Source organism: Mizuhopecten yessoensis, unplaced genomic scaffold, assembly GCF_002113885.1.
Source record: "Mizuhopecten yessoensis strain PY_sf001 unplaced genomic scaffold, ASM211388v2 scaffold716339, whole genome shotgun sequence".
NCBI lineage: Eukaryota > Metazoa > Mollusca > Bivalvia > Pectinida > Pectinidae > Mizuhopecten > Mizuhopecten yessoensis.
Genome location: NW_018480067.1, coordinates 738,808 through 748,586, shown reverse-complemented (window position 1 = coordinate 748,586; position 9,779 = coordinate 738,808).

Sequence of the window (9,779 nt, the reverse complement as noted above, 5' to 3'; positions counted from 1 at the left end):
GTCCTGTATGATAACCTAGTTTAAGATCGCCTGATAAGAGGTATAGCAAAACTTAAGCCTTTGCATCATTGCCGTATGGAATTTTTTAATAGATATTTCAGAATGCTTTAAGTAGTCTGTTTTCCAATGTTCAGTCCGTTGGACGAAGCATCCCGCTAGGTTTTACACACCGTATCTTATTTAACCCTGATTGTTAAAGGGGCATCACGGTGAAGTAACTTTATACTACATAAACATAACAAGTGAGACTCCTTATGGAAAATAACGATCGGATTTGGCTGAAATAGATTCATAAAAATGATAAAATCTAAGAAAATCATCGGTATTTCTACCTGTCTGATGACTAACGTTTTGTTCAGGGATTTTCCTCTACTAGCGCATGCGCATAGCACACCATTTCTTTGTAAACAAAATGACTGGCCGTGTGAAGTACTAGTAAGCGAAAGAAAAGTGTTGTACCGTGTCAGCTACGAAACGAAAAGTTGCCAAATGGTCAAAAGATAGCGCAAGGAGTACGTTACGGAATCATTATTGCAGGTGGGCAGTATTTAAAGGAGAAAATAACTGCCGTAGCAGTTAGTACGGTGCATGTATTCTTCCGGATAGCCGGTAAAGCTGAAATGGAATCGACAGAAATGCTAGCGCTGTTTATGTTATGAATACATATCTAAAACTATTAAGCTCGCTAGTATCTTTGTCTGAGTTTGAACACAGATGAACTTAGTTTAATATTTTAATAAGCATGTATTGGACAGAGTTTACTTTGTGTTTCTATAATTATACAGTGGTTTATGCGAAAGGAAGGGATAAGTGACTGGTTAGTTTGATTTTTCCATGAGGCCCTCTAAGGGATAACTGTTGTGATGGCCCACGGCGTATTTTCTGGGTCACCGAGATACGTGTTATCGAAGTCCGTGGATTTACATAATTTATAATATTACCGGGTTCAATAAAATGGTATGATTTTATTATATTGCTGAATTAAACGATTATTTTTGGTTTTACATGCAAGATTGAAATTAGTACTAATATGAATATCCGGCCTCCTCTGCCCCGGCAACAAAAAAAAAAAAATCAGAAAGGTTTGTCCCTTGGTGTAGGGAAGGTGTTTAGCCACGTACCATCTGTACCAGCCACATTCCGGTACTAAATTCAATATGTATTTAAATATATCTACTTTATGTGTATGCCTATTATCATTGTTGACATTTAATTGTAAATGTATGACGGGAGAAGGCTATGATAAATTGTAAAAATGTGTGCCCCATCCCTTGTTTAATCTTATTGGCAACAAATTTATGTTTAAAGCTAAATAAATTTAAATTCTGAATATTGGCAAGTGTGCAATTAACTTCTAATGATGAATAGTTACTGTTCAATAAGTTTAAATACGGACTTAGAAATCATATAACTTGGTTTCATAGTGCGGTAAGAAGTTGCAGTTGCCTGACGGCCGCTCTCTGTCGGCCTCTTTGGAAACCGTTTCATCTCGCTCGCACCACTTGTGTTTACTGCCTATTCAGGTGACGTTATCGGCGCTATTTTTAGCAGGGCTTTCCCGAACAATTCAAGTGGTCAAACTGGACATTTGGAACGGACTATGAATATGGGGATAGCGTTGTAACATAAGTGGAAGTGCATACAATACTTACATTCATTAAAAAAAAACACGCCTTTTCACGTGACGTCCCTTTAAGTCGTCGCTGGAAATCATGAAGAAATCTAATGCATTTCAAACGACTGGAAAACAATTCCGGCTACTGGAAATATGCTGAACATATCTATCATTACATGTCGGACGTTTGGGCGGAATTTAATAGTGAATTTCAATCTTAAAGCAAGCGCAATATTAACACTTAACATGTTGTATGAGAATATTAACACGTGCATCAAGCCTGATATTTGTAGAAAGAAGCGAAGGTTTTACACCCACTGACATGCATGTGGGATATCTCTGTTGACCTTTTGTACAGAAACATTCCGTTATACCGAATATTGTTACAAGTCTAATTTTCTTTTCGAAAAAATAACTGTCTCTACAATTTAAGGCTATCTGAAAGCTGCTGATCTTTTCAATAAAATATGAGTCACCATAGCCACTGTCAATGATAAAATTGACGTTGTCTTTTACCTTTAAGTTTATGTTTATATATTCCATTTGTTTTTGTCGACCATTTGTTAGCCATAATGACCTATCCTGTGTTGATTGGGCGCTATGCATGTACATGTGATAATAATAATACAAATGTAACTTAACTGTTTATGATGATGTCTGTTGTTATTGTTACATGATTAATTTGGTTTTACTTATCATCGTTCTAGTTGATTGAGCAACGAACTTATATGTAGATCTCTTACACGAGATCATTTCAATCGTAACTATATATATTGGATAACACGGACGGAAAGGTGTTGTTTGTACAAATGACATAATTTCGTTGAAAAGTACGTTTATATCGTGTACCGCTCATGTTCAAATGTATTTATCCGTGCAATATATTTGTCTGTTTTGTCGAAGGTAGGAACANGAGAGAGAGAGTTTGTGTGTGTGTGTGTGTGTGTGTGTGTGTGTGTAGAATCGAGGTTATTCTTCTGCATCTTCTACTTATGAACAATGTAAAAACCATGATTGATCTGCTGCCCCAGTTGCGACCTTTGGATCCTCTAATTTTGTTCTTTTTCTCACTCATATTGGTGTCTCCATTAGCCCCTTAGCAGTATAGGAGCTGCTTACAGAACCTTGGTTTGCTTCTTCTCCCACTTCTCAGCGGATTCAGAACAATCCAAGAAAGATCTGTTCCCCAGTTTCCTCTTCCTATCTACTTGTTCTTTCTCTTCTCGCGGTCTCCCTAGGTACTACGGGTTCGCATGTTTTCAGGATACTATGTACAGAGGTAGTGCTATGTCCGGTAACGACGGCATATCATTGATATGAAAACTAAAGTGACCCCTTGAATAGATAGACAATGAATACACGTGTGACAAATGTTGCGTTGTGAAATTATTGTTGATTTGAGTAACGAATTGTCTTTCGTTTTAAAAGTTTTAGAGTATTAAAAATGTATATACTTGATCATGAGTCAAACAATGATTTGAGATGTTACGGCCCGTTGCTTATATAACTTTATTAATCGGATGTGGTCACTCCACTCTCCCTGATAGTCGTGTTCAACCAAACTCGACGTCTGACAGAATTACGCAGTAATCTAACTTCTGGTAAAAGAGACTCCTTTCCCCGAATGGGACCAGAGAAGAAATTATAAGGACGTTTGTCACCTCCATTGTCTGAACAAGTACGAACAAATCTCACATTGCCTCATATCGAAAATGCTATCTCGTGGTTTTCTTGTAAGGTCAAATAGGCAAAGGAAAACGTCAATGTAACTAAAAAGACATTGATATTCGCCCATGGGTTATCGGTTTAATTTCAGCTTGACCGTTTTGGGGACACACTAAAACCCAGGACGGACCGTGATGGTTACTTCCGTATCTATGAGCTTTTAGTCCGCGTCGGGAAAGTCGGCAGATGACACCTCACATGCGTGATGATACTCTATCTTGCAACACACCCTGTCTCTTGCATACACACACGCAAGCACGCATACACTACACACACGGAGGTACGTCCTTAAATGACCTTAGCTGTTCATTATTATTATTATTTCCTTTATTTCCTCCAAAAACGAAGAGTTACAGAAATAACGAACAAAACACTATTGAAAAGAGAAGAAAATGCATTCACAATCATGGTCACACCCTGACATAGTGACTCACACATGCACATGGACAGACACACACATAAGAGAATAATAATAGTACACGCATCATACCATAAAGTACTATAAACACAACACAATGATATAATAGGTACTATTACAGTCATTATACGGTGATAATTATGATGATAGACAGTATAACACTAATCATATATTACATCACACATTGATATAATAGACATATTTACACTCCTCAGACTACATTATCATATAATAGTATAGACAGTAATCCACTTCTCGTACTAAGCAATCATACAACATTGTAATAAACAGTATTACAAGCATCACACTATAAATTATACAGCATTATTATAGACAGTATTACTGTTACATAAGTCTTACAATACAATCATACATTGAGTAGAACCCGTTGCACGAAGTCATACAACATAGTCATACAGTGGTGTGAAATACACAACATACAATATAATAATTAACTTGAAGAAACAGCGCAACCATACAATGATTTCAGTTGTAGTAATACATCTCACAAGATTAATTCATACAATACAAACAATATTATGAATGGTAGTAAGTTGCACTAATCAACAGGAAAGACGTAGGAAATGCTTGCCTACTAATATGAATACAAAAATATATGTATTTCATGTATTCATCTTGCTGAAGCGTGAGGTACACACAAGTAAATTAGTGATCATATTACTCAGTATACAACATTCAAATATCTAAGGATAAATTACATAATGCCACTGTATTGAAGAATTTTAGTAATAATAACAATGGATTTTATTCTAAAGTCCTCCAGTTCATATGGAGATAAGTCATAATTGAAAATACCACCAAGAAGAACATGAAGTAGATGGTAATTAGACATTACATTAAGATTAAACACAAAATCTATATCTTTTACAGTACTGAGTACACACCAGAGCTGGTCACGTAATAGCTCTGTGTGTGAGCATTCGAGTACACTATGCATAATAGTATCTTTGTACATAGATCCACAGTAATGACACAAATATATATTTTCATTATCGCGCATTTCAACACAAAGTTTAACAATTTTCTTAAAACATGGACTGTATTGTGGAAAGCGTAAAGCAAGTTTCCATATAGCATACGGTTGTATCTTATTATGTAAAAGAGTGAAGCGAGAGAAGTCCCTATCAGCGTTCATTCTTTCACATAAGTTAAACTGTTCATAGTTTTTTACATGGTCATTGACTAAACGCTTCCATTGACATTTGTTTGGAAATACACCACTCTTCAAAAATTCATCAATAAAATGATACAAATTGTATTTTTGTAAAACATTAACAATGTCGGGAACAAAACCTCTACTAAATTGAGACAGGTTGAATTCGAATAGACGCTTGATAAGAATTTCGCGTGTTAAACAGCCAACTTCCATGGAACATATTCTACCAAAAAATAACATTTTCTTTACGCTGATGTATACTTCTACAGAAAACCAACCAATCAAGGACGTGCACATATCTGTTCTTGTTCTTACATTAAAACCTTGGATTGATTTGACAATGAAGTTTTGTGCTTTTTCTAACATGTAAATTTCATTTTGCTTTAATTGCCACAATTCACACCCATACAGTGCTGAGGGATATACTTTACACTTTACAATTTTTGCAGTGGTTAAAGGATTCAGAGCACATGGATGTGCTCCAGAACGAATTAAGGACATAACACCACTCTTTAATTTGGAACAAGCACGTTCTGTACGTTCGACATTGTTATTTCTACTATTCAATAAAACTCCGACATGAGTAATACTTTCTACAATTGGTAGTTTCTTTCCATATACAGTTATATCACAATTAATATTGGGTTTCTTTTTAGAAGTAAAAACAACAGTTTTAGATTTAGTAGAGGAAAATGTAAATCTCCACTTTCTACTGTATTTCTCGCAAATAGATAGTAGATACTGTAAACTATTAACGTTATTGCTGATAATACATATGTCATCAGCTTGTGTAGGTATATTTATTCGCGAGGAAAGAACTATTGCCCCTTTCCCGCTAAATTCCACTTCATTTAGCAAATCATTAATAAAGACTAAATACAGTTTTGCGGATAAAGACCCACCTTGTAAGATTCCCCGTTTCATGATTACATTGTCCGACTTGAGACCATTAAAAACAACATTACTGGTAAATCGAGAATACATTAGTTTCATGATATTCCATACTTTCCCTTTAATACCCATATTGTAAAGCTTATAGAATAGGCCATCTTGCCATACAGTATCGAAGGCTTTATTGCTATCAAGAAAAGCGACAAGCACATCAGATCCATTATCTAGGTTATAGTTTACACTTTCCTGTAGATTAAAAGAGGTACATAAACTACACAGTTTTTTGCGATATGCTGATTGATGCCTGTTCGGAAATGTGTATGATTCTAGGACTGGACTTAAACGGTCGGACAAGAGTGTCTCAAAAATCTTGAAAAACACAGGAATTAATGTTATACCCCTATAGTTGTTCGGGTCATCTTTTGGTTTCCGATTACCTTTATACAGAGTGATTATTGTACCAAGTTTCCATGATTTGGGAATATATTCATACTTAGCAATGAGATTGAACAAAAATGTAATATGTTTGATCATTAGACTGTTACAGTATTTAATATGCTCATACACAAGACCGTCCGGACCACCAGACTTTTTTGTCTTGAGACCTTTACATATTTCAGAAACCTCTTTAAAAGTAAATTCTTTTTCTAGAAAAACATCTTTATCAGTTTTCGCTTTTTCTGTCATGTTCGGTAAATAATCTTGAACATGATTAAAAAAGTCTACATCGAACAGTTCGTTAGGTTCGTTCTCGAACAATTTACAAAAATGGGTACCCCATGCCTTTACTATTCCTTCTGGGTCACGTAGGACCCGACCGTCATACTTCAGTTCTGTTTGTTTCAACTTGGGTTTATGTGATTTACTTTTATATAGTTGCCAGAACAATACTTGGTCAACTTCACCTGATTGATCAATTTCTTCAAATTGAAGTCTCATATACTCGTTAAAAGCATTTCTAAGCTTCTTTCTAAAAACATTCTTACATGACTTATAGTCTAAAAAATAAACATCATTACCTCTACATTGGCCGTTGTCTTTCCACAATTTCCTTTTACTAACCATCAGATGGTGAACATTTGTCAACTCATCATTCCAATATGGTTTTAGATGTCTCTGAAATTTACATTTCTGAATGCAGCGTTTTGATGCATTTAGCAAAACAGATTTTAGAGCCTCATAATATGTATCAATTTCTAGGGTCGACGTGATATTTTGAGGAAAAGCTACTGAACTGAGGTAAATATCAACAATGTATTTGTAGCTTTGTATTTGACCACTATTTACAGCTTTACGCCAGTTATACCTCACAAATTCATCATTACATTGTTTGGATTGGATCTTAGGAGTCCCCACAGAACACAAAACAGGAAGGTGTTCTGAAGTATTAACTTCACATTCATCCAGGACTTCAGACCATTCTACTAAATCTACTATCCTACTTTCGACAAGGATATGGTCAATCATTGTACAGTTCCCAGTGACAGGGCAAAATGTATATTTAGGACCTTTACATTCAGTCTGTACGTTTACCGAGAGTAAATTATTTCTCTTTAAAAACATCTTGAACAAAGCTGATCTTTCATTATGTAAGAAATGATAACGTGGACCACTAATTTTTACATTTAAATCACCTATGATGATAACCTTCCCTTTCTCCGAGTACACGGCCACAAGAGATTCTAATATGTCTAGGGTTTCCTTAAAAACATCGAAGTGCCTTGATGATGCTGGCATGTATGCAGAAAAGACAAAAATATAGTTACTATCAGACTCTTGAATTTCAGCACCTACAATCCGAGGACTATCAGTAACAATCTCTTGAACATTTAGACAAGATTTGTAAAGAATACAAACACCCCCTCTAATGTTGCATTTATAGCGGAATGGGTCTATCTCATGGACAGGTTTTACTATACTTGAGTAGCCGCAATGAGAAAACACTGAGTATATAATCTATTAATATATATATATATATATATATATATATATGATTGTGTGTCTTTCTTTTAAACAAAGGGGCGCGGGGAATAATGTCACGCTTTGCATTGTCTTGTTTGTATATGTGATACGACACAATTGCTCTAACCCATATCAGCCCTCGCCGTATCACACCCAAAATCCGTATCAGCCCGCAAAATCCGTATCACATCCCTTTTTATGATTTTTTTCGTTTTTCAGTATTTCAGAAGAAAAACAGATCACAAGCTAGTAGATATATCCGTATTTTATTAGAAAGTATGTAATAAACAGAATGCAACATGCCTTTTTCCATATCACACCCAGTATCATCCCTCGGCCAATATCAAACTGATATTGGGTGTGATATGGAAAAAGGCATGTTGCATTCTGTTTATTACATACTTTCTAATAAAATACGGATATATCTACTAGCTTGTGATCTGTTTTTTTCTCTATTTAAATCTTGAAACATAAAGGATCCATGTCCCAGTACTGAATACAGGCAAAACGTAAGAAAAATTCAATGTATTTGCAAACATCAATACCTCCCACTAATTTTGTTTTAGAAATTACAGTGATGGGGATGGGCCGTGGAACTAAAGCTGACCAGGGTCCGCTTTTTGTTTAGAGAGGCTGTATTCTGATCCGAGGTCCAGGGCTTCTATCCCGATTTTGTTCTGTTGCATTTTAATTTTAAGAATACTGATGTAGATGTTTTGTTCATTTCAACTTTATAAAACAAAAATTAATAAAGTACTACGAAAAATATTTTATAGAACTGATTTATCAATGTTATAACCATTACAGAGTTTTTGTTTTGACACACATGTACAGTTTATAGTAGTCGAACGGAGATCGTTAAATATCTGTGAAATCAAAAATACAACAGCCCCACTCACAGGCTGTCATTAATCATATCAGTGAGAAACAATACATAGTATATTGTCGGATATGCTGGAAATGACGAAGGTATCTATCCTTCCCTCATCTGCTTAAGTTTCCGGTTTTCCCCAGTGTTAATATTCATTTTCTGCCAGTCACCCATCGGATGAAATAGCTTATCCTGTATGGCTAACTGATCGTGACACAGGCGTCTGATGTGGGTGGTTATATGAAGAATATATCTGCACGAAGTACAATATTGTACACGTATGTAATAACTAGTTTTACATGTTAGTGGTTTGTTATGACGTCACCACGAGATACGTTATGTTTGAAAATATTTATGCTTTGTTTTTAACCCTCTTGTCAAATGCGTTTAAGGATCGTTAGGAGATTATCATTCCAGCTACACCCTTTGTTGTTGATGCTTTGGTAAAAAAATGGCAGAAGAAAAGTTGTCATGTAATTTGGATTAGAGAAATGAAAAGACAATCAAGTATGTAGTGCCATTACATATGCGTCTGCAGAGATCATTACAGAACAAACAACTCTTCATTATGGTACAAAATATTAAGATTTTGGTGATTATTTGCGATGTGTAGAGTGTGACGTTATGAACGTTAACTATCAAAAAAACAAAACTTCCAAAATTTCTATTCGACAACTGTGACGTCACATTCTATTAGAAAGGTAATCATTGGAAATTCTTCAGCTTATGTCAAACAGGATTCGAAAAGATGGAATGATTTGTTGGATATACCTTTGAAATGATATTTCAATGAAATGACACTACATATTGGCTTCAGATCTGCGCTTTCGCAAGAATGCAAATACACCAACTTACCGCCTCCAGCACTCCTAAACACATGTTACGACCTTAGCTGTTAATAGGACGTTAAACAAAGACAAAACTAAACCACACGGGCAAGCGTACATTTTACACTGGAAGCAGGTTCTAAATGGCCTTAGCGGTTATTAAGATAAATAATACATACATTATAGAAGACATAGCACCTAATGGTGCAATCTCCTTTGATTTAATATTGTAAAGTCAGTTAACATCTGTCGGATAATCAAGTCACGTGTCACTGTTCCTTCATACAGGTAAT